At 56.2% G+C, this 25,500-nt stretch overlaps 1 protein-coding gene across 7 annotated transcripts in view; it reads left to right on the forward strand.

Annotated features, from left to right (window-relative positions):
- ZMIZ1 (zinc finger MIZ-type containing 1) overlaps positions 1–25,500 on the forward strand; it is a 246,166-nt gene that overhangs the window by 164,553 nt on the left and 56,113 nt on the right. Inside the window, exon 1 of one of the 7 annotated variants that reach the window (XM_032141334.2) lies at positions 9,580–9,817. The exons of 5 other annotated variants lie outside the window; for them this stretch is intronic. The gene's annotated coding sequence lies outside the window, so the exon portion shown is untranslated. Of the gene's footprint in view, positions 1–9,579; positions 9,818–10,242; positions 10,587–25,500 lie in introns of those variants that run through there. One more of the 7 variants, XM_032141324.3, reaches the window with a different exon arrangement.

A 25,500-nucleotide genomic window follows, 5' to 3' on the forward strand; every position in this document is an offset into this window, starting at 1 on the left:
GGCACAAGGTGCAAAGAGCACCCTCAAGCCTCTTTCATAAGGCACTGGTCCCATTCATGAAGGTGTATTCCTGATGACCTAATCCTCTCCCAAAGGCCCCAGCTCTTCGTACCATCTCAATGGATTCGATTTCAACACGTTAACTTAGAGAGGCACAAACACTCAGACCACAGCAACCCCAAACCGTAGCATCCCGAAGGCTAAGATCACCAGGCCTGATTTTTTTCCCCTCCTGGAGAGCTTCACCCCAGACTGCTGGCCCGAAGCTCACCTTCCCTTTCAAATTCATCAGCAGGGGCCTAGCTCCTCATCCCCTGGAAAAGCCAAAAGATTGGTAGGGAGCTGGGGGGGGGGCGCTCAGCTTCCCTCTGCCACCCCTGGATTTGCAGCAGTTTCCCCTCCAAGCTGCAGGCTGGCACCCAGCTGCTGCCCAACACTTTGATCGGCATATGGATCTTTTGGGAGAGCAGGGGCTCCAGTGAAGTTGGGCAAACCAGAGTGTATATATGTCTTTACGGGTCTTGCCAGGGGAGTCAGGCGAAAGCAACCCAGGCTGAGGGCAGCAAGATGGCCCTCCTGGAGACCAGGCATGACACTTCTAGGGACCACATCATCTGAGGCCTTGAATGCCAATCTAAGAAGCTTGAATTTGATCTTGACACCCCTGGGGAGCGAAGGAACGTTTTAGACAAGGGATGATGTGGTCAGATTTGCCTTAGCAGGTAGAGGAGGGACCTGGGTGCTAGAGGCAGAGAACATAGTTTGGAGGCTGGTGCAGTTGCCAGGACACCAGTCTGCTGGGGTGGAAGTGTGCCGTGTGGAGGGAAAGAAGCAGAGGTGACTCCCCAGCAATGCCTCATGCCCACGCCCTTCCCTGGGCCTCGGAAGCTCAGGTGGTGACATGGCTGTTTTATGCTTGACTCTTGACTTACCAGTTCTGAGGATGGTACACAGCACCTTTCCCAGGAAAAAGGTCTTAACTTTGGATTTCATTCTGAAATGAAAGTGGTTTTATGGAATTTTTCTTGTTAAGTACAAAGATAATACATACTATGTGTAGGACAATCAAGGAATACAGAAAATTATAAAGAAAGTAAAGCTGACATCCCACCACTGTGGAATAACTTGGTGAATATCCATTAGTCATGCAAGAATATCCATTAGTCATTAACATACTTAATAGATAAACGTACTTAACAGATAAACCGCAAATAAATACAGGAGAATGGAACCATAGAGGGCCTGCCACCTTGGAACCAGCGTCTTTGCCTTGACAAAATGATGTGTGTTGTAGACCTCTTGCCTGGCCCACCTGTCAGCCTACTCTGGCCTTTACAGGAGTCAGTTCAATAATGACATTTCTTCTTGGAGCCTACCCAGTCAGACTTGGGGAGGCCAGTGCCCCCGGCAGCAGAGAGAGGTATGGCATCTACACTAGATGTCTTCACTGGGGGAGAGGGGATTAGGGTCCAGAGAGGGACAGTGACCTGCACCTGGTCACACAGCAAGCTCCCAAGCCCCTTTCTGGGTAGCATCTGTCTCAACTGGGGACTTGGCCTCCTGGGCCAAGGAGCACGCAGTTCTGTGAGCTCAGCTCTGCAGGCCCTGATTTCAACATCAGGCCTCCCACTCCTTGCCCTGCCCTGGTGACCACCTTTGGATTTCCCCCAGACATTCCTATGCAGCCTGTCAGCTCATGTCCAGAGTCCCTAGAGGTGGGAGACACCTGGGACCACACTGGGGAATGAAGGAAACCGCCAGCTCCCCTCGTCTGCCACCGACCAGGAACGAGGGGCTGGAAGGGAGCAGGCACCCAGAGAACCTCCTCTCACACAGGGTGGTGAAAGGAAGGCAGGAAGGCTGTACTGGGTGATGAAGGACTCCTGGCAAACTTTCATGGGCTTGGGAGTTTCCTAAAACTGCGCAATTGCTGCTGCCCAGAGCACACGAAGGTGCTGGGGCTTGCTTCTCAACCACCTCCTCTCCTTTTACCTCTCCTAGCGCCCCACAGCAGGCCTCAGAAGCCATAAGCCCACCAGTACAGGGTCTCTTCTGCAATTCTCCATCCTCAGCTCATATGCCTCAAGTGACAGGCTGCTCCCTGCTACTCCCTGGCAGCCCTGACTATCAGAAATTCCTTCCTTCTTTGAGGCCAAATCAGGTTCACCCACCCATCTTCAGGATGCATGTGACTCCCACAGTAGGTGAGAGAAAGAGCCGACAAGTCCAGGTCTAGCCCCGACCTCCCTGTGAGCAGGAGGTACCGAGTAGGATGGACCCATCCCATCAGAATCCCACACTGTGCTGGGAAAAAGAGGCAACTGATGGGCAAGAGTCCTTTCGAAGAGCATATCTGCCTAGCACTTTGCAGTTTGCAGGGCATGCCCTGGACGCTACAGTTGGCAGGAATACAGTACCAAGATAGACAGCTTGGGGCCGTGGAACAAGCCAGGAGTCTGGGGTTCTAGTCCTGGCTCTACAACTAATTTGCCATGTGACTGGAGGCAGTCCCTGCCTCATCTTTGAACCTCAGTTTCCTCATTTGAAGAGGGAAACAAGGGCCACTTTACTCTGATGTCGATTGAGCTGCCTTGATTCCAAATGGATAAGTAGAGGCTCTGTCAAGAAGGGGGCTGAAAGGAATAGGCCACACATGGTTTCCAGGCACGATGGGTCCGATGGTGGCTGGGACACCTGGTATAGCAGCCCTGCCTGGTCCTGCAGCCTGGGCCAGAGTGTGTGAGTGGCCCCAAGTCTTTTCCCAAAGTGAGCCTCAATTTCTTCCTCTGCAAAGTGGAAGCTTTGTGCTCAGCTGCCTTGTGAGCCTTTGTCTGGGAAACATCAGGAACGGAATTTGGCTGCTCCAGCCCAGACAGGGAGGTGTGCTGCACAGCCAGGCAGGCAGACAGACAGTCCAGCAGGAAGGCAAATTGCATTTCCAACTGCAGGGAGCTTATGTCAGTCCAACCCTGGGGCCATCCGGAAGCCCCCATCAAAGCTGTGTCCTGGGAGAAGCAATGAAACCCTAGGACTGCTGAGGCAAGGACATTCGAGCTGCCTTTGCCGTCTCTTCCCTTCAAAGGCGACTCCAGAAATCAATGTTGGAAGAGATTCATTAGAGACCTGGGTGGCGCGCTCCCCACCACCTCCGGCAGCCCCTTTGTTAACCAGCCTGAGTTTCCTGTCTGAACAGGCTGCCTGCCCCTGAGAAACAACCCAGGTTCTAGGAAGCAGGTCGGAGACCTAGGCTCCGGGCAGGGCAGCAGGGCCACCACACACCCTTAGAGGCTGTGATTGTTCATTGTGCATTCAATCATTTCTTGGTTCACTCATTCATTCAGGCAGCTGGTCCTTGTTTCATTCATACAGCTAATATTTATCAAGCATCTGCCTGGCATATTTTAGATACTGTCAATATAACACATCCAAAACAGACAAAAGTCCCAGTTGACATGGAGCTTGCCTTTTAGTGAGGGAGACAGCATTAAACAAGGTAAATAATTGAAATACACCAGCCAACAATGCCAAGGAGAAAGCCACGTCAGGAGACTCACAGGCATGTCAGCGCGGGCTGAGTTGTGGTCAGTGTGGTGGCGGGGGCTTCCCTGTCAAGGGGTCCCCCGAGGGAAAGCCTGCAGGAGGCAGCCATGTGGGGATGGAGCCGGGGCCACCTGGAGAAGAGCATTCCTGGCAGAACCCCTGGAGGTGCATCGGGTGCATTCACAGCTAGAAGGGCAGTGAGGCTGGACCAGAGTAAGCCGAGGGGGACTGGAGGGAAATGAGGTCAGAGAGATGACGGAGGCTGGAGGCTGGGTCACGCGGGGGCTCAGCCACAGGGACTTGCATTTTATACCAACGGAGCCAGAGCAACATGAGGAAGGGTTTTAAGCAGAAGAATGCTTTGTGACTTGGGTTTTAAAGGATCCTCCGTTTTAGTTTGCTAAGGCTGTCATAACAAAGTGCCACACAGCCGGTGGCTTACACAATAGCGATTCACTGTCTCACAGTTCTGGAGACCTAAAAGCCCAGAGGAAGGTGTCAGTAGGGCCAAGGTCCCTCAGAAGGCTCTAGGGAAGGATCTTCTCCAGGGTTCTCTCCTCGCTTCTGGTAGTTTCTTGGCTTGTGGCAGCATAACTTCAGTCTTCACGTGGCATTGTCCCTGTGTGTCTCTGTGTCTAAACTTCTTTTTATAAGGACACTAGTTCTGATGGATTAGGGCCCACCCTAATGACCTCATCTTAATGTGGTCATCTGCAAAGGCCCTACTTCCTTCCAAATAAAGTCACATTCACAGGTTCTGGGGGTTAGGAGTTCAACATTTTTTGTGGGGACACAGTTCACTCCCTAACACCATGGCTTCTCAATTGGTCTTTCCTAGGACCTGGTGTTAGGTGGCCTCGCCCTTGTTTTACAAAGGAGGAGGTCGAGGCTCTGAAAGCCTAACAGCTCGTCAGGGCCACCAGCTGGTCAGAACTTGTTTCCCGAGCCTCAGCCTCCAAATCCAGGCTCCTCCCTTCCCTCCGCAGCGGCTCAGTTAGCCAGGAGAGCATGGCCAGTTCCTTCCTGTCTCCGCCCCAGCCCTGGGGGCAGCCCCAGGCCCTACCAGCTCCCCCCTCGCCCCCTCCCCTCTTGGCAGCCTGGGGCTGAGCAGGTAGCTGAGCAGCCTCCTCTGAATGATCATTTTGTGTCTGGTTCATGTGCCCCCTCCCCTCAGAATCCTCTCTTCTCCTCCAGCCTGACAGGATGCTTTCCTGGAACCCCAGTAACCTTGCCCTTGTAGAACTTCTCGGAGGTACTGAGTGGAGGTGTGGGGTACGGGCTGGTATTGTTTTCAAAATGAAACCATTATAGGATTTGGGTGGAAGCCAAATGCAGACTTCTGGGAATGCAGCCTGGGTCCAGGATGAGTGGCCCTGCTGGAGGATACGCCCAGGAAGGGGAGCGGGGTGCAGTGGCAGGAGGCTAAGAGGCATGGAGGCCTCGCTGTGCATCGTGTCTCTGTCCCCCACTCAGGTGGAGCCCCAGCAAACTCGAAATGTCACATGAATGCTTACAAATCCATAGATGCTAAACTCTAAAAAGAAACACAATGGGGCCGGGCGCGGTGGCTCACGCTTGTAATCCCAGCACTTTGGGAGGCCGAGGCGGGCGGATCACGAGGTCAGGAGATCGAGACCACGGTGAAACCCCGTCTCTACCAAAAATACAAAAAATTAGCCGGGCGTGGTGGCGGGCGCCTGTAGTCCCAGCTACTCGGAGAGGCTGAGGCAGGAGAATGGCGTGAGCCCGGGAGGCGGAGGTTGCAGTGAGCCGAGATCGCGCCACTGCACTCCAGCCTGGGCGACAGAGCAAGACTCCGTCTCAAAAAAAAAAAAAAAAAAAAAGAAACACAATGAAGCAAGAAATATTTCAGTATTTGTAATATGGTATGAGGGAAAGAATACAAAACAGAGTTGGGGGCATGAGCTCTCATCACAGCTCTAATTGACTGTGTGACCTGGAGGTCACCTTCCTTCTCTGGATCCTAGAGTCCCACCTTGGGAATATGTGATGGTTATCAGTGCATACTTTTGAACTGGATTGCCAAGTCATTTAAACCCTTGGGCAAGTTGTCTAAACCTCCCTGCGCCTCTGTTTTAGTTTCTGTACAGTGAAAATAGCCCCTGTCAGAAAGGTCTGGTGGTGAGGATTGTTAATACTTGGAAAATGCCTGGAAGTGTGCCTGCCAACCAGCAAGCTCTCAGTAACCATGAGCTGCATATTACACCAGGAGAGCAGAGGCCAGGATCCTGCTTGGGCCCTTAGCTCTGTGACCCCGTGTGTGGACACAGGAAGGGTTCTGAGGTCTGGTGGGGATGCCTGCATTGGCCAGGAGCTCAACCCCAACTGTCCCTTTCATCTTAAAGACTAAGTGAAGACTTGAGGAGGTTGACCAGGACGAGGGAGGAAAGGGAGTGGGGACAAAGAGAACAGTGTCATAAAGACACATGAGAGTTTGTGCCCTGACCCCTCGGAGGTTGGCAGAAGCCCCAGGAAGGGGTCTCTGGAGGCAGAGCCCCTGAGTTGTCTCATGCCCAGGGCTGCTGTTTGAGCCTTCCTTGGGCAACTGACCTGGCTGTGTGACAGCTGCTCCATGCCAGGTCCCCGGTATGTGTGCATCCATTTGTTGAATGCCCACTCTGTGCCCTGCAGTCCCACGTGTCCTGAGAAGGACCAGGGATGTAAAGGTGGATGGCCCAGGCAGCTCCCCGGGCCTGAGCTCATACCTGTCGTTCTCACGTGGACACGTGGCTGGGGCCTCCTTGTCCATCTCACCCTCCCTCTGAGTGCCTACGCCCGCATGGGTGACATCTCCGAGTCATAGGATCCTTGCTCAGCCCTGCTGAATCAGCAGACCCTGCCTGAAGAAGAGCTCTGTGGCTCAGAACCCAGCACCCAGCAGAGCCGTCCCTGGCTTCATTGTTCTCCCTCTAAGCGGTCAGGGGGAGCCTGGCTTTTGTATGCTGGTCTTTCCTTGCTAGTGGCCTCTCAGCCCCCAGGCCTCGCCCTATACAAAGACTTATACAGGAGGTGACCCAGCCCAGAACCACTTTGACCCCTGGGTGACCTACATCCTAGGTGGCTTGACTCTTTTTACTGGGTAATGCTGGGACAGGATCCAGGAGGCCCATCCCTCTGTGGGTAAACAGGGGAGCCCTGGAGAAGGACCCTGTCTGTGCCCCCAGCTTGACTGGAAGGGTCCCCACCCGCCCCCACCCCAACCCCACCCAGTTGGTCTTGCAGAGGCAGGCTCCCCATGGCAGGCTCCTCCAGCTGGGTAAAGCATCCTCCCTCCCCTTGCTCTCCCGAGCAAGCCACCACCGCCTTCCCGACTGCAGCGCCGTGATTTATCGGCGGCTCCTCCTCGCCAGGGCCCACGGCAGGAGGAGTTCAAACACCCGCGAGAAAAGCCACCCGCTATTGATCCCCGCGTCAGGCCTCCCGAGCGCAGGCAGGCATTCATCAAGGAGCCGCAGCTCAGGGGCTGCAGATCGCCCTTTCTTCTTCCTTTCTTCTCTCTCCCAAGTCATTCCCCCGGGGCTATGCCCCCCTTGCCGAGGTCACTCAGAGAGCTCACCGAGTGCCTGTGAGATGAGGTGGAGAGCGCCTTTGTCTGTGGCCTCTTTGCTGTAGATCCTTATCAAGGGGGTGGAGCGGGCTGCTTTGGGCCCCAGGCTTTTGAGCAAATCTTTGGAAGTTGGAGAAGTGGAGTTGGAACTCGGAACAAGTGGAGAAAGCCCTCTGAAGCAGAGACTGGTTGGAGTGCCCGTATTTCTGTAGACCCGAGGCGTGTAACTAGAAAGAGTTTGCAGACCAAGTGGGCCAGAGAGAGCCTTGAAATTAGCATCTGAAAACCCCAGCTTTGGCCTGGAGGCCTCCCGTGCAGTCTGGTGAATGGATGCTTGAAAACAATTTGTTTTCCTAATTACGTAAATCTAGTGAAGAGTATTTATTTATTTATTTATTTATTTATTTATTAGTTTTTTTTTTTTGCTAACCTGGGGAAAGTCTAAAACCTCTGGTCTCCAGCCCGAGGAGCGTATATTAATTCTCTTCTCCAGCCCCACCCTATGACTTCCCAGAGTGGGTCCCTGGGAGAACAGGGAGATGGGGTAGGGAGACTGGCAGGTTGTCTTTATTAAAGTTTCCTGGGCAATGCCACCAGGTCTGTGTCCCTCTGGTATAAACCTCTGCTCAATTCCAGTCCAAATTCTGGCTCAACCTACCAAAGTGGTTTTGCTGAACTCAGCTTCTGGGGCTGGCAACATGGTACCAACACATATAGGATATTTCAAAAATGAATTTGGAAGTCCCAAACATGCAGGTCTTTGGTGGCTCAGAAAGCACTAAGGATCAGATTAGAATAGTGAACTGTCATTGCACAGAATCGGGAAGGGGGTGTGTTCTGGTTATTTCAGATAGTGGCTCTTTGGATTCTGGATAACGGAGGTCCAAGCGCTGACATTATTAAAAACCAGATTAACAGTAGAAACCAGATCTTAGGTACATCCATCTCAGTGTTCTCTTGGAACACGTGAGCCATATTGTCCCACCCCATCTGTTTTCTGGGTGTCATTTGCTGAGCAGTGGGCTTTAGAGTAGGTCAGTCATCTGGAGGATCTGCAGGATCTTCACTAGACCCCTGCCTGCGGTGCTGCTTGGGAGGGCAGGGCCCCAGTGAATGTCTCAGTGAGTAAATGACTGTCCCCAAAGAAGCCATAATAACCCACGAGGAGATGAGATGGAGGTGAGAATAAGCAGAGCCTGGAATTTGTGCAAAGCTGAAGGGAAGTCCTTCCCCTGGCTGCCCTGGGGTTGGTCTGCCAGTAAGGGGATGCCAAGTAATTTCTCTTGCAGGAAGCTAGTTCATGTCCAAAAGGCTCAAGTTATGAAGTACGAATTAATCCATTTAACCAGCTCCTCAGAGGGAAAGCCCATGACAACTGCATTTCCAAATGCCATCCTGAAAGAGATATTTCAAGTGGCAGTGGGTGGGATTAGAGCCTGCTAACGATTTATGTCAAACAAGGAGCAAGAACATAATTTCTAGATAAGTGATTTGTCCCAGCCACTTCCAGGGCCGGCAGGAAGGTTTAGGGGCCAGCCAGAGGCTGGGGCTGAGAAGAGGGGATGGAGTCAGGAGATGCCACCTCAAAGGCCAGTGAACCTGGTCAGCTCCCAGTGTTGGCCAGAGCAGCAGGGCACGGCAGTCCAATACAGAGGAGATTTTAAAGACAGTCATGGCTGCCCTTCTCTGGGGATGAATGATGGGGCCTCACTTACCTTCCTAAGTGTTTGGGGCAGTTAGGTCACCACACAAGCAACTTTCACAGGCAGGTGGGTGGGGCTGGGGGAGGGAGCTATAAAATACAGTTTCTCCCGAGGGGGTAATGATGACAGGGAGTGCCCACGAAAGAGGGAGGGCGAAGATCTCTGGAGGTGGGACAGCAGGTGGGCTCCCAGGGGTGTCTAAGGGGCAGAGGGGTGGGGGGTGAGCAAGCGCTCAAAGCCCGGAGCCCTTGCGACAGACTGGCTGGAAGGAAGAGGCCTCGGCCACCACAGGATGCAATGTCAGGAAGGCAGCAGCTCCCGGGGCGGGGCAGGGCCGCGCGCTGCCGCCCCCGGCTTCCCTCCTGCCGCCAGCTCCTGGTCACAGGAACTCCCCGAAGTCGGGGAGCGGGAGCGTACGTGCGCATGTTCACCCTGTCCTGGGGCCCTCGCTTGGGGGAATCCCGGGGGTCCCAGGGCACCCAGGGTCAGGGAAGTAAGATGCCGGGCCGCCTACCTTCTCCACCCCGTAGCCCGTTCCGAAAACCCTTTAAACCGAGATTTAATCTGGATGCCCAGCCCCGCCCTCCCCTCCCCTCCCCTCCCCCCGGCCGAGGCCCCCTCCAGTTCAGCTCCCCCCTCCACCCCCTCCCCGCCGTGGACCCTCATTAGCATGCCCACTTGGGAGGATTCGCTGGGGGGCGGGAGACACCCGAAGTCATCCACCGCCAGCGCCTTCCCGGCGGCCTCCTCGGGCGACAGCGCTCCGGGAGCCCCACTCGCACAAGTGTTGCTTCCAATTAATTGCCTAGGCGGGGGAAGGAAAGAGGCCTGGTCGCCGCCCCCGCCCGGAGGCTGGAGCGCTGCTCGTCGGGTCGTGCGTTCGCTCGGCAGCGGCGTGCACCAGCACCACCCCTGCGTGCAAGTTTGAAATGTGAGCTGCCTCCGATTCATACTCGCTCGCGCTCCCTCGCAGCGAAGTGGCTGGGCTGACGGTCTGCGCGCGCGAGTGAGTGCGGGCGGCGGGCTGGGGGGCGGGGGTGCGGACGGCGAGGCTCGCGGGGCGGGGAGGGCGCGCGCGAGCCGGGGCTCCCTGGAGACGCCAAGGCAGGTCTGCTCGCCTTTCATCTTCCTCCCGCGCTCCTCCTCCTCCTCCCTCCCCTCCCCCCGCCGCGGCTGGCCTGGCCCCCCCGGAGCCCCCAGCCCCACGCGGGCACACGCAGGGTGGGTGGTCACGCCCGCAGGGTCCGCGAGCGCGGCGCAGAGCGCCGGCCGTGGGAAGTTTCTCCGGCGCGCCCCGTGCGCCCCCGCCCCCCGCGCGCCCCCGGCCCATCCCCGTCCCTGGAGGGCTGTCGCTTGCGCCCGGGCGCGCGGCTGGCTGCCTCCTCGGCGGCGGCGGCGGCGGCCCCATTAGCGGAGCCTCCGCCTGTGATTGGCTTCGCCCGGGAAGCTGGAGACGGGCGATGAATTATTGATGTGTGCGGTGCGGTAGCCGGACGGCGGCGGCGGTGGCGGGCAGCAGCGAGCGGGAGCGCGGGAGCCGGAGCGCCCTCGGAGCGGGCAGCGCGGAGCGAGCGGGCGCCGGACCCGCCCGGGCCCCCGCGCCGCCACCGCCGCCGGGGCGCGGAGCGGGAATGCAGGCGGCGCCCGCTGCCTGCGCGCAGCCTTTGTTCGGCGCTGGCTGAATCCTACCCGGAGTCGCTCGCCGCGGCCGCCGCCGGCCGGGCCCCCAGCCCCCGAGGGCGCCAGGGCGGGATCGCGACCGGTGCAACTTCTAGGTAAGTGCAGGGCCGGAGGGGTCGGCGCCTGGGCGCCCACGGGCCGGGCCCTGGGCTCCCTCCGGGCGCGGGGGTGAGTGTGCGTGCCTGTGTGTGACAGAGGAGGGCCGGTGCATTGTGGGTAGCGCCGTGTGCAGCATGGTGTCAGCCCCAGGCTTGGCCGCGAGAGTGGCACCGGCGTGCACCGGGCCTGTTTTGTGTGCCCACAGACGGGGCCTTCATTTCTCTTTGGGGCCAGGGGGCAGAGTGCGCCCCCACCCAGGTCCCTGAAGGTGAAGTGTTGGCTCTCCAGCAGACATTTTACGAGGCTCTGTGCTCAGTCGGCTCACGCTGCAAAAATAAGAATTGGCCAGGATGCCTTCGGAGGCAGCGCCTGAGGGTCCTCGACTTCAAGCTGCTCCTTTGTCAGAATGCAGCCCTGATGCCTCCAGCGCCTAGAGACCCCACGGGCACTGGTGATGCCACCATTGCGGCAGGGTGCCCTTCGCAAAGGTGGTGGGTGCAGAATAGACCTCTGACAAGTGTTTGTTGGCAAGCTGGCTAGAGGAGAGAGGTGGATTTGCACCAGAGGGCAGGAAGCAGCCTTTCAGGAGATGCCTGGTTGTGAGGACCTTGTACAAGACCTTGGAGAGAGAGCCCCTTGATAGGGGCTAAGAGGCGGCTGCCTGGGGTCCTGAGCATGTGGTTTTGGTATTGGTGTCTCAGAAGCCAAGCCATGGTGCGGTGGGCACCAGATAGGTACCAGTTCCTGGGTCCAGAAGCCCTCTGGGGGGAAACTAGGAGAGGTCAGCTGGCACTTCTTTAGATGGGTTTCAGGAGACTGTCATTCCTACAGTGGGGACCCAGTCCCTTCGCCCTTGACCATCAGGCCAGACTGCCAGATGAGTGCTGAGCAGGGCTGATGGCTCTTCCAGCAGGAAGGCTTTGTGTGGCAGGTGGCATGGCGTTGGTGCCAGTGTGCTTCTCATTGGCCCATCTTTGAGAGTGGCCACAGAAATTGGGCTGAGGAGAGAAATCAGGCTGAGAGTCAGAAATCTGGCTGAGGAGTGAGTTGGGGTGAAAAGGCCATGCCATCCTGAAATCAGGGTGACCCCAGATGTTACGTGGAGGCGCCGGCTCCCCCAGTTATGGGGCTCTGGGTCTGAAGCTTATCTCCCATCTGCTATGGAGGAAAGGCCCTGTCCCAGGGGTTGGGCGGAAGGGTGACTCTTGGGGTCCATGTGGCTCCTAACAAGCCTTTCCCCTTTTTTGTGTATAAGCCAGGCAGTGACTACCCTCCAGCTAGCTGGATTCAAGTCCCCTTCTGAGCTATTTTTACCCTGAACTTCCTTAGTGAGAAACCACCAAACGGCGATGCTTTGGTGAGAATCTAGGTCTTTACCGGAAGCGCAGCCTGCACAGAGTTTACACCTCGCTTCATAAGGCTGCCTCCACTGCCCTGCACAGCCCTCCCCTGGCTCAGAGCCCCTGCGCCTCTCTCATGCCTCTTGATTCTCATCACAGCCTGTGCACTCAGGGACTTGTGAGCCCCAGTTTCAGATGGGAAAACTGATGTGCCCGAGATCATCCAGTTGGGGATGTAGGAGGCCAGGCTTGGCTCCAATAAGAGCAAGACCTTGACTGCCAGTGGACTCCCTGAAGGCAGGGACCACGTGTTTCTCATCACCGTATGCCCCAGTGCCAACTGTGGTGCCTGGCGGATGGTGGGTGCCCAGTGGTTGCTGGATGATGATGGCACGAGTGGAAGGCTGGTTGGGTGTATTTTCCCCATTGGAGTTGGGGTGGGGGGGGCAGAGGAATTGAAAGAGCACTTCCAGATCTCAGTCTGCATTGGTTGAGCACCCAGTCCATGCAGTCCCTGGGAACTCTGAGATGAGTCCCTAGTCTGGAGTCAGGCAGCTAGAGGGAGAAAGGTGCTTCCACAGAGGTTCTGCGGAAGTCCTGCCCGGGGCTTCCTGAATGTTGCCCCAGGGAGTAAGGAGTGATTGAGCTGGGTCTAAGATGACGCCATTCAGTACAGTAGCCACTGGCCACATGTGGCTGTTTGTGAATTTCAATTAATTAAAGGGATGAGTTCAGCTTATCCTTGGCACTAACCACACTTCAAGCACTCAGTAGCCACCAAAGGCTGGTAGCTGCCCTGTTGGGCAGCTCAGACTCTAGAACATGTCCACCACAACAGGAAGCTCCATGGACGACAGACAGTGCTGGCCAGGAGGATACACTTAAGACAGAGGGGCAGTGAGGACACTAGCTCAGAGCCCACGAGTGTAACAGTGCAGGTGAGTCTATTAGATAAAGAGACCTCCTGTTTCCCTAGCATTTGTTTTGTGGCAGCCTGCTGCGGGGAAGGAGTAGACCAGCCAGGCGTTCCCATTTAACACCGGAGAAAACTGAGGTTCACTTTTGCCCAAGGTCATCCAGCAAGAGGGAGGCATGAGTCCCAGGTCGCCAACCCCTCGACCAGCACTCTGTCATCCAGCAGAGGTCAGCCAGGGGGCACGAGTGGGCAGCGGTCCCAGGAGCAGCCTCAGACCTCCCTGAGGGACAGTCTTGGTGCCGGTAGGCGTCAGTCCCTGTGAAGTCATCCATCGATCGGGCGGGAGCGCCAGCTCAGCCTCGGGTCCTCAGGAACAGAGAGTTCTGTGCTGGCAGAGCTGGAAGGAGCGGGCGCGAGGCTCTCTGGGCAAGGGAGGTGTTTACCTTGAGCGATGCGGCATGGGTCCCTCGGGAGAGGCTGGCTCCTCCATGGGGAAGGAACTCCTCAGTGGGGCCTGTGGCTGGGATCCTTAGCACCACCTCAGAGAGAGGGGTACAGGCCGGAGCCCAGCAGGGAGAAGGATTTCGGGACCTTTGACTGGTACAGAGTGCACCTCACCCTTGCTCTTGCCCCGCCATGCCGTGTCATGGAGCATCTGCTGGGCCTCACTCGCCCTCCTTCCCTAAGCCTTGGCTGCAGGAGGAAACTCTCCCAGGGCCTGGCAGAGCAGCAGCTGCCTCATGAGGGAGGCTGCTCAGGGAAAAACAAGGCTCCCACCCTCGAAGCACTTCCAGCTTCCCAGGGAGCTCCCTGGCCAGACACCACAGGCAGGGAAGGAAGGCCAGCCCACTGGCCAGAGGGCCGAAGGGACTTCCTGCCTCAAGGTCACATGGCAGGAGAGGCCGTGGATAGAGCCAATGCCCTCTCCCAGCCCACTGCAAATCCCATTCTCCCAGTGGGAACGTGTGGTTTATGATTTCATTGTGCCTGCTGCCTGGTTTCCTGCTCCAGCCCTGAGGTGAGGGTTAGCTTCCTGTGGCCTTGTCCCTGGGTCCTGAGGTGCCCACTCCCCCAGCAGCAGGCCTCGCTGCCGCCTCCAGCTCCCATGGCCCTGACCTGACTGAAGTGGGAGGTCTGAAAATGCGGTAGCTTTCTGCAGGGACCCCCACACACCGGAAAGAGGGTTCTTCAAGGCCCATCAGGGCAGCTTGAGGGATGTGAGGACCTTTGGTGACACTCTCAGGTTTCCAGTCCTCTAGAGGGAGAAAATGGTCAGGGGCGGGGCACTGATGAGGCCTTTCCGGGGAGCCCTTCCAGGACCCATAGTGAGTCCCTCGAGGGAAGCTCACAGTGTCCTTGTTCCCCAGGATCTGATGGGCTGTGTGCCCTTCCAAACGGATGCACAGAGCTGGGAGCTACCCCCATCACCCAGAGTACTGGGCGTGAGGACCCCTGGGTGGGCCAGCCAGGCAGTCTGCTGCCCCCCTGCCTGGCCGGGCTCAGGAAGTATGACCCGTTTCCTCCCTCTCCGTAGCCCCAGCCGTGGCCCTGACTTCTCTTTAGAGCCACCCTGGGGCTTCTCAAGCCGCCGAGACCCTGCTGGTTTCCCCAAACTGCTCCCACCCCCCCGTAGGGTGAGGCCAGGCCTTAGAAGTGCCTGGCCTGGGGCAGTGGTGCTGCTTTGTGCGTATTGGGTGAATGGAGAACAGGGGATTTAGCCAGGACACTCGCATTTTCTGAGACTGAGGCTCCCAAACCACCCTGGAGAGTTGTTGGGTCTGAGGGGAGGCCCGGCCCCTGTGATTTGGCTTGTAAAGCTCCCCAGATAATTCTGATGCTATTGGTAGAATCATGGCTCCCAACACTAGCCCTGAAGTGATTGTATCTGTAGTCTGGTGCCAAATTAGTGTGTGACCTTTGGCAAGTCACTTCCCCTCTGGGGGCCTGAGTGTCTCGTCTCTGCCTCATCTTTATCTCATCTCTAAAAGGTAGACTCCACTCCAGGGCCTCAATACCAGCCCTGTGCCAGAGAGGTGGGGAGAGAGGAAAGTGAGAAAGAAGCTTGGGCCATGTCTTTGGGTGCCACCACCCACACCTGGGGGTGCAGTGGGAAATATTAGGGTGCAGCACGGCAAGAGAGAATTAAATGAACAGAGGCCTATGCTCTACACCCCAAGGGCTGTAGAAGGAAGAGGGGAAAATGGTAACTGAAACACTTCCCAGGTAGAACTTGATTTTGGAAATGGGCAGAATGAGAAAGGACTGTTGGGTGGGAGGACTAGTAGCTGCGAAGGCTTGGAAACCAGGAGAGGTATGACGCTTGATGAGAAAGGAGGATGTCCCTCCAGATGACATGGGGGAGGTTAGCGGGAGCTCGAGGAGAGGTTGAGTGAGGCTGCTGCAACACCTTCAGGGCAGTGGGGAGCGATCAAAGGCTTTGGAGCCTCAGAGGCACTGGGACTCCTCCTGCTTCTAGGAGCAGGGCTGCTGCGGAGTAGCAGGCAGGAATCGGGCATAGAAGTTGGGAGCAGTGCGAGGTCGGTGTCCTGCTGTGGGAATGTCCCTGCCCCTGCTGACGCAATGGAAAGCCTCGTCTTGTTTCAGGGTTCCTGTTTTGTGGTTGCCCATGGTGGGGGGCGAGGGCAGCCAGCTCTGCCTTCTGAGGAGCTCCGGGAACTGGATGGAGCTTGTCCAGACCTCCCCACAGCAGCCCTCTGCTCTCCTGGAAAAGAGAGGCAGTCCTGTTTGTGGAGTCTCTCCCTAGTCCCTCAGGTGATTCTAGCCAGGCCCAGGAGGCTTTAAATCAATGTGTACATTTCCCTGGGGCTGGGACTGGAGTGGATGGGTGCCAGCGGGTAGCCTCTGGGCTTGCAGAGTTGGTCTCCCACCCTCCCAGGGCTCCAGTGTTGAATCCCTGCTCCCTGGGTCAGAGCCTGAGGCACTAGTGATTTACCAGCTCCCTGTCTGCCTCCCAAGAGCTTATGATCTGACGGGCAGCTTCACTGTGCGCAGAAGATTTAGCAAGGTCTGGTTCAACCCCTGTGTGTGGGAGGCAGGACTGTGAAAAAATGGGGGGCATGTTTCAGAGAGGAAGGAGAAAGGAAGCCCAAGGAGCCCTTTTTCCTGCCTCTCACTTCTGCTGCTTCCAGGCCCAGCTCTAATGCCATGGCCCAGGAAGCTTTCCCTGGTTCCCCACACCTAGCGCCCAGGGCCTCTGTCTCCTTGAGGTCCTTAGCTCCTGTGCACATCCAGGATCCAGCGCTGTGCATCAGTAGCTTCCTGTCATCCCTTGCCCACCTGGGTGTCAGCCCACTACACTGACTTGAAGGACAGGCGGTTCTTGACTTGCATCCACGCTGGGTGCTGTGTCAATGTCTGTCAGATGGCCCAGAGCATAAGGACATGGCAGCCCTGGTCACCCAGGCAGGAATTGAAAGGCTCGAGGTCTTGGCCCAGCTCTGGCTCCCCAAGTTGTCTGTGTGATGTGAGGGGTGCCTGCCTTTCTTGGGGTCCCTGCTTGTAAGGAGCAGCGTGGGATTGACTGTGCTGTCCAGTATAGCAGCCACACATACATTTGAATGTACATTAGTAAAATTAAATTAAGTTTTCAGTTCCTCAGTCACAATAGTCACATTTCACCGGCTAGTGGCTACCAGATTGGACAGTGCAGTGGTGGAATGTTCCCATCATGGTAGAAAGATCTGTTGGCAGTGCTGTGCCTGAAGTGGTCACTCTGTGGCCCGAGGGCCTACCCTGTTGGCAGCTCTGGTGACTGCTCCTCTCCCTTCCCCCCCTGATGCACGAGGGACCTCCCTGCCCAACTACCCGGGGCTCTTAAAATGGGGCCACCCGGTGTCCTTCCCAAGACAGTGTCAGAGAGTAATTATGAAACCCACATCTGTCATTTACCAGGTGACTTTGGGTAAGTCACTAAGGTTCTCTGAGCCTCTGTTTCCTGATCAGTGCAGTAGAGCTACCTGTCCCTGCCTGGCAGGGTTGCAGTGGGGAGTAAATGAGATGGGGCTAAAAGGCGCTTAGGTTGGTGTCTGGCCCATAGTAACTTCTCAGTAGCTGGCAGCTTTCATCACTGTCAGGTGGATTCATCCCCTCGCAGCATGGGCTTAGTTCCCAAACTGGCTGGGCATTAGGTTCCCCTCAAGTTCCTGAGCCTGAGACTGGGTTCTCTCCACCAGCTCCACCACCAGCCTCCTTCTGTCTGAGCCTCAGTTTTCTCATCTGTACAGTACTCCTGCCTGTCCTCGCCCTGTGTTGCAGCTGGAGACCTTGCTGTGCCCTGTGGAGGGTGGTGCCATCTGGGGGCTTATCCCTGCCTCCGGCATGGCCACTGTAACAGGAGAGCCTGAGAAGGTCAGGGGACAGAGGGGTACAAGTGTGCTTGCCACTTGTCTGTCCCAGAGAGAAGCTGCAGGGCTGTCCCTCCCGCAGCCATCGGGGAGGTCCTAGTGTGTGTCAGCTCTGGAGGAAGTGAACGTGGCCGGCACCCACATGCCCACTTTCATTTCCCTCTTGGGGAATGAGCGGTGAGAATCTGCACCCTGGACTTCTGAAGCCCGCCAGTGATTTGCACAAGGACTTCTTCCTTGAGGTCCACCCATAGTTTGCCAGGGTCTGTGAGCCCCTGCATTTCTGGGCAGAGGGTCTGTGAGTCGAGCCATGTTGAGGTGGCCCTTGAGGTCCAGCCATCCTAGTGAGAGTGGGCTCAGAATAAGGACTGTGAGTCCAGCTTTGGCTTCCAGGTGCCCAAAGGGTGCCTGGAGAACCCCTTGCTGAGAGGAAATTCTGGGAGCTGGGGAAGGATCCCAGGAGCCAGCACACGGCTTCCTGTCAAACCCTAGGCCCTGACACCCGCGGTGTCTTTGATGTCGGGATGGGTACTGGGAGACAGAACAGCCTTCAGGCCGGAAGACCATCCTGGGGAAAAGACCACGCGCACGAAGAAGGCACAGGAAGCTTGGGGGCCAAAAGGGGAGGGGCTTGCTGGGGACTTGTGGCCATCAGAGAGATCGAGGAGGTGAAGACTGGGCACTGCACTGAAGTGGGGGTTTCCAGGTGGGGATGGGATGGCCCTCCTGTGGCTCCCCACTGTTAGGAGCAAGAGGCCCTCACCCCACAAAGGTCCCCTCCTGAGCTTGCTCCCTACATCTGTCCCCCTCCTCTCCTGTCTTCTCCACACACTGGGACCTCTCACCCTGTCTAAGCCTCAGTTTCCTCATCTGTAGAACCAGAGACTAGTACTCATTCCCTAGGGCTGTGGGAGGATTAAAGAGCTCATTCCAGCCAGCACTTTGAGCACAGTTCTGGGATCTCATCGCCCCTGAGTAAACATGAGCTACCCTTCCTGCTCTGCGTGGTTCTCCTCATGTTTGTGGGAGGCGTGTTCCTCTGGGTCACTTGTCCTCCTGCTTCCCAGCTTCAGGGCCTCTTAATTGTCCATTGCAACCCAGCCTATCCAGACACTCCCCCAACCCCTCACCCCATGCATCTGTTGGGGGTACCTTTTCTCCAGCACGAGCCCTGAACTAGTAGAACATGCAGAATGCCCATCTTCTCCAAGAGCCTGAGACATCTTGGAGCAAATAGTCCCCCTGCCTCCAGCCAGGGCCCTAGGGCTCTTGGCCAGAAGCTCAGGGCTCACTCAGTGTTTGCTGAGCAAAGGCTTGTGTCTTCCCTGCAGAGAGTGGGGACAGCTTGTGTAACTCTCAGGTATGTCTTCATTTGATTTGCCAGCAACAGGCTCAGAAAGTTACTGGGCAGTCCTGGGATGCCCTGGAAAAAGGACAGAAGCCATTGTCCCAGGGGGTCAGGGCAGCAGCACCCAAAACAGAGAAACGCCCCATCCCCACCTTACTAGAACCATGGCAGCCTCAACCACTGGGTCCTTAGTGGCTTCTCGGAGGTCACTCGGGCAGTGGGAGGGACAGGGGAGGGAGTAAGGGCCGAGCACTTGGCTTCCACTGTAAGCTCAGGCTCTGGCTTCTTCTGTCCAGGCCAACTTTGGCCCTTGAAATGGAGGCAGGTCCTCCACCCTCCCTGAACCCTGCTTTTCCTTCGACTGCTGCTGCCCAAGAGCACCCGTAGACAGCAGGTGGGCCTCAGGAGGCAGGCTCCTACAGGCCCCTGTACCCACCCAGCCAATGTATCCACCCGGCCTAGAATTAAGCCTTCCCAGCATCAGGCCTACCAGGGGCCCATAATCCTCTCAGAGCTTTACGTGGTGGTGTACCTGCTCGGAGAAACACATTTAGTGACCTGGATAAGATCTTTCTCCTCAGGTGACAGCCTTTGGGATGGAGATTTCTCCCCTGGGGTTTCTTCCCAGGTGTGACTTTCCTGGTCATCTCCTCCTCTCTCCCAGGAGTGTGTAGTCCACCACACCCTCACCATGGTACCCCCTGGGCTCTTACCTAAATAGAAACCAGCCTCTGAAATGACCTGGCCGAGACTCACTTCCCTGGACATCTCCCCAGTCTTGGGCACCTGCTACTTGAAGCCTTGCTTTCACCCCACCCAAGTGATCTTGTGCTTGAGATGTCCTTCTGCCACCCAGCAGCATACTCAGTTACCACTTCTGCAAAACGGGGACACCCTCACCCACAGGCCTGTTATAGCTACAGGAGTCACCGTGTAGGCTGCCCACTGAGTGTGTGAGTGTGTGCAGGCATCTGCTGGGGACCCTGGATGCACGCCTCTCTGCCCGTGCCCTTACTAACAGATGCACCTTTGACCATTACCAGGCACACTGCACTGTCACTACAGCACTTAGTGCAGCCCTTGGTATGTGCAGGAATGTCGCATTTCTTCAAGTTCATGACTATGACTATAGCTCGCTCAAGTTTGTATGGTGAGCATCCAGATAGGCAACATATACCTGTAATATATTTTGGAATGAGTGAATGAACAAAAGAAGAGCTGGGTTCTCTCTGGTCCAGGCACTGTGGGGAAGGTGAAAAAAGACACATCCCCTGCCCTCTGGGAGCTTCAAGTCCCAGAATTAAGATGACAGGGCTGGAAGGCAGTGGGTGTGCAGGGCCGGACATGCATCTGGGTGAGAAGTAGGGCTAAGCCTGTTGCAGAGATTATGTGTTGATGAAGAGAAATATAAGATAGAACATTTGCAAATGTTGCCTGGGTTTTGCATCTTTGTGCATATATCAGATAAACATGCAGTTGAACATGCATGTGTCCACGAGGACGTGTGGGGGTCGTTTGCAAGTTGAATGGCTGTTGGATATAGGGTAGTGTACTTGTGAGTTTGTGCAGGCTTACAAACACACTGGGTGTTGGGAGCGTGTCTGTGACATGGGGGCACATGGGGAACTGGGTGTGTAAATGTGTTGACACATTCCAATCCTTTTGGGGCATACAGGTACCTGCACTGTCCCTCCCTGCCGTGCTGGGCTGTCTTGGATTGTCTTGGGCATTTCTAGAGTGCTTCAGAGTCCAGAAAAGCCTTCCACGTATGCAGTGGCTCCTCCCCACCCAGCAAGGGGTGGGAACTGAGGGTCAGGGAGTGTGGGGGGCTGGCGGGTAGAGGTGCGGCCTGAACTCTGGCCTTCTACCTTCCAACTCCAAGGCTTCAGTGTCCACCAGGGGACTGGCAAGGTCCTGTATCCACTTCCCTGGCAGTGCCCTGGGGAATTTGGGATCCAGACACAGGAGGCTCACTTAGATCCAGGAGTTTGTGAGAGGCCCCTGAGGAAAGGAAGGATGACTATGACTCCAAAGATATCCATCCACTCAGTGTCCATCATGCCCTGTGTGGGTGCACAGGCCTGCACACATGGCCCCACACGCAGGCACACACACACATACACTCATGCACACGCTGACACGCACACTCACACACACACTCATGCACACACTCACTCATAGGCACCCCACCCTTGGGGTTTTCCTCTCCGTTCAGAAAACTTAATTGTAGCTTAAATTTTCATTTTCAGCCAACTTTGTTTTTAATGTTGAGTAGCTATCACTTGTTTGTATATACTTCAGAAACAAAATCCCTGGGGGAGAAGGAGGCTATTTTCTTAAGCTGAATCCTAGAACTCCAATTAGGAGTGATTGTTCCACTTCTAAGGTTTTCCAGCCGCTTCCTAGCAAGCCCTGCTGAGCCCCTAATTAGGCAGCCTGGGGCGCCCCTGTTCAGGGCCCAGCACATCTCAGGGTGGCCTGTTTGAGGGCCAGTCTCAGGGAAGTTCAGAGCCAGAACCCCAAGTGGACCTGCAGGGTACTGGGGATGGTCCTCTCTGTTCAGGGAGTGGACTGAGGTCATTGCCCGCCATCCCAGGGCCCTGGCTGCCTTTGGGGACATCAGTGCAGGGCACAGAAGCAGCGTCAGGGTGCCCTGGGTTTAGGGAAGCCCCATAAGCCGGGCTGGACGGCCCTTGGCCCAGGCAGGGTCCCGTGGGGAGGCTGCCAAGTGCTGCTCTTGCTCTAACTGGGGATCCACTCATGATGGGGCCTGGCCCGCTGGTCTCTATTCACTGCTAAGCAAACTAAAGCTCACAAAAGTACCACAGGAATTAGAGCCAGGGCCACCCCTCAGGCAGGTCTGGGTGACCAAGTCGTGCCTTGCAGTCAGCGTGATATTCCATGCCATGGGTCCCTTTTGGGTGGGGGATGGCCTTCCTGGGGTGACGCAAAACTGAGAAATTTGAAGGGCAGTTTAGACGGGTGGGGGCGTTGGTGGGTGAGGGTGCCAGGCAATGCAGGGAGAGCCGACCGAGTGAGGGACCTCGGCCTTGTTGGCTTTCAAAACCAAACACCTGATACCTTTCACTGCAGTCGTGATTTTCAGCACATTGCCGGATGGCCCCCATCCACTCCACTCTTGCTAGGGAAGAAGGGCGTGTGGTTGAAGAAACAAACCTCTTGCAGCCTCAAGGTCTGTCTGAGCTGCCCACGACAGCTGGTGCCTACTCGCGCCCCGCAGGGCTGTGGGCCTCCAGCCTGGGCTGGCTGGGTCCTCTGGTGCCGCAGATGCCTGTGGCCGCCCTGGGAGACGTTGCCCTCCACCCAGCCCAAGCGGATTCCCTGTGGCCTTGGGGAGATTCGGGTTTCTGCCTGCCAGGTGGGCAGCTCCCCTCATTCCCCACAGCAGCCACTGAGCTCACGACACTGCCCTGCTCCTGCCACCTGAGCCCCCAGGTGCCATCTGCCACCCTGTTTCCAGGCGGCAGGTAGGCAGCCTCAGGGCAGGGGAGAGGAGAAGGCAGGCAAATCCCAGATGGGGAAGGCCGGGCTCTAGCCCTGAGGGGCAGGCAGTGCCTGGCCTGCCACCTGGCACCTGGGTTGCCCCCACCCTTCTTCGGGAATGGGTGTGAGCAGGTCTGCTGAAGCGTGGTATGAGTAGGTAAGGGGGTCCCCCTAGCATATCTCTAGCTTAGTTTCTCTGCAGGTGTGAGGAGTGGAGTCCGTCTGGGCAACTCTGTGTGTATCTGCATTCCTAACCATCTCTGTCTTGAGCCCGGGCATTCCCCAGCATCCCTGCCCGCTCCCCTCTTATTCCTCTGTGCCTCTCCAAGTGTACCTTCCATGTCTCTCGGGGTCTCTGTGTTCCTGCCTGTCTCTGTCTCTGCATTCTGAGCTCATGAGGGTGCCTTTGCTGTAAGAGCCACCTCCCCCCCCCCCACCCCCCACATTGAGTTATTCTACTTAATTTCATTTTCCCGGGGCTCCAACTCACAGAAATAAACCCTCCCTCCCCACCCCTGCACTTTTTCGATTTAACAAGCCTGCTGGAAAACAATAGTGATTTCCGCATCGATCATAAACAGAAGTGATTACCATACAATTACAGCCTGAACCATCAGCCTGGATGCAATCACAGAGCCGCATTGTAAATCGGAAGACAATTGCCTGCAGAATTACCCCCAAATTGGTTTAAGTGGCAACAAAGGAGTGTTGGCATTTTGGTATTTTGGAAAGGGATGGGGGGAATGCGGGTGTCCTAGTGGTAGAGAGTCCCCACTGGGAGCCCCCTAGGGCCCCTTCCTTGGCATTGAGGAGGCTCTTGCTGAGGAGAGCTGCCTGCCACCTTCCTCTACCCCATGATTTTCCCTTCAATTACTGCTCCCTGCCCATCTTGGCACAGCTTGTCATAAACTCATTTATACTAATGTGTGAGTGGCTAAGTGTGCCTTCGAACTTGGCCGGCAGAGAGGGGTGAATCTGATGGAGGGAATTCTGGGGGGCCTCCTCAGCTCCCCAGTATCCCCCTTTCTCCACTCTGATCTCACCTGTGGCTCTTCCATGTCACCCCACCCCTCTATGCTCCTGGCCTGGCACCCACCCCACAATAGCCTTCCCCACCATCTCCCAGCTCTCGGTGGACTCTGGCCAGCATCTCCCACATCCCATCCAGGGCAGCCCCCTCCCTCCTGCAGCTGCAGTGCGTGCCCTGCATCCTTCCCAGCCATCCAGGCCAGCTAGAGGCCACAGTCCAAGCCAGGTGGGCTAGGGCGGCCACTCCAGGGAGGGAGCCTGCTGGTGCCCCTGCAGCACATACTGAGGGGATCACAGGTGGGTCTGCTCCTTTCCAGCCTGTGGTTTCACAAGAAGTGCCCTGCCAGCAGGACCCCTCTGAGTGTCTGAAGACTGGACCCTTAAGCTCCAGCTGTTTCCACAGGGGGCATGTCTTGCTCTGGGAGGTGATTTCTCTCCAGGGTCAGGCTGCTCTGAAGTTACCAGGAAAGCCTGCCCACCCACTGACACAGTCAGATCCCCTCACAGGCGTCCATATCCAGGTCATAAGTGCTTTGGCATGCCCCATCTGATCCTCGCAGAAAGGTTTGTGCATGCTTGTGATTTTGCTCTAGTTTTTCCATTAAGAAAATAAAAAAGAGGTGGGGATACCTGAGGGGTGACATGGCTTGCTCCAGGTGACACAGCCCATCAGTGAAGAGTGGAGTCTTCAGGCTTCTATGTGAGTGCTTGTTCCTAGATGCTGTCTACAGCCTCCCCAGACCCACGTGAGACAGACTGGGGTCTCACCTTGTCGCTGACCTGCCTTGAGACCTCAGACAACACCAATAATTAAAGCAAGCCCGAGTGAGCACATGCTCCATCCTCACCTGTTTATTCACATGTCAGCTCCGCTCATCCCACTGCAGCCCTGTAAGAGGATGGGCTGGTCCCTAGTGAGGGGACTGAGGACCAGTGTGGGGACCGGGCTCCCCCAGAGCCTTCAGATTCCTGGTGACAACAGCTGGTCTGCCCCCTGTCTGCCAGCCTCTGAGCCTCTGCTAATGCACCCTGGAAGGCAGGAGAAGCCGGATGACCCTGAGCTCTTTTGCACCTGGTGCCACTGAGGGCCTCAGTTGTGCTGTCCTGGTTGCTCTGCAAAAGCCTTAGGACTAGAGTTGGTGTATCTGGAACCAGAAACTCTGTTGGCTGCCCCAGCTCTACCCTGAGTCAGGGGACCATCGGTGTTGCCCTGGGCTTGGCCTGCGGGGCTGGGGCGGGTCAGGCTATGGGGTGACCCTGTGCCTGGCATTGGGAGGTGCTAACATTGGGAGGTGACTGATGTGGAAGAGAAGCCAGGCCTCACAGACCATGGTGATGTTCAGGGAAGAAGCTGCTGGTCTTTGCCTGCCAGGCAGACCTGCCCTCCCCAGGCCCCATCCTGGAGCCTTTGCTCTTGCTGTCCATCTCGTGGGGAGCCAGGTGTCCAGTGGAAAGACGGGGTTCCAAGCCACAGAGACCTGGACTCAGGTTCTATCCCTGCCACTTTATGGTTTGCACTGTCTTTAACTCTGAGCTGTGTTATGAGACCACAAAGGTGATTGCTGTTGAGTCTAGGGCTCTTCAGACAATAGCCCTACATCCTTGGCCTCAGAACCCAGAGGGAAGGGACCTCGCTTTTGTTGAGCATTTGTCATGTGCCAGGCTTTGTCCTGGGCATTTTAAGAATGGCCTGCTTACTCTTCACAACAACCCCAAGAAGGTAGCCAGAAACTGGATTTGCAGAGCCCAGCGTGGGAGCCAGTATCCCCATGTGCTAATTGGAGCTTAAATTTAATGAAATGAAGTTAAATGGGCCGGGCACGGTGGCTCATGCCTGAAATCCCAGCACTTTGGGAGGCTGAGACAGGAGGGTTGCCTGAGCCCAAGAGTTCGAGATCAGCTTGGGCAACATGGCGAGGACTCATCTCTACTAAGAATCAAAAAAAATTAGCCAGGGGTGGTGATGCACGCCTGTAGTCCCAGCTACTCAGGAAGCTGTAGTCCCAGCTACTGAGACAGTGGGATAGCTTGAGCCCAGGAGGTCGAGGCTGCAGTGAACCATGTTTGCAGCACTGCACTCCAGCCTGGGTGGATAGAGCCAAATCCTGTCTTAAAAAAAAAAAAAAAGAAAAAGAAAAAAAGAAAATAGTTAAATGGAATTTAAACTCAACTCCTCAGTTGCACTGGCCACACATCAAGTGTGCAGTAGCACATGTGGCCCCTGCCTCCTGTTACGGGCAGCACAAATCAACATTTCCAGTACTGCAGAAATTCTGTTGGCCAGCACTGTACTGTGTTATCCCATTTCATAGGTGTGAAGTTGAGGATGGTTGGTGATTGTCATGCGTAGGGTCTCAGTTGGATGAGGCAAAGTGGGACATAAACCTGTGCCCATCAGTGCAACATAGC

The sequence above is a fragment of the Hylobates moloch genome, unplaced genomic scaffold, assembly GCF_009828535.3.
Source record: "Hylobates moloch isolate HMO894 unplaced genomic scaffold, HMol_V3 SCAFFOLD_3, whole genome shotgun sequence".
NCBI lineage: Eukaryota > Metazoa > Chordata > Mammalia > Primates > Hylobatidae > Hylobates > Hylobates moloch.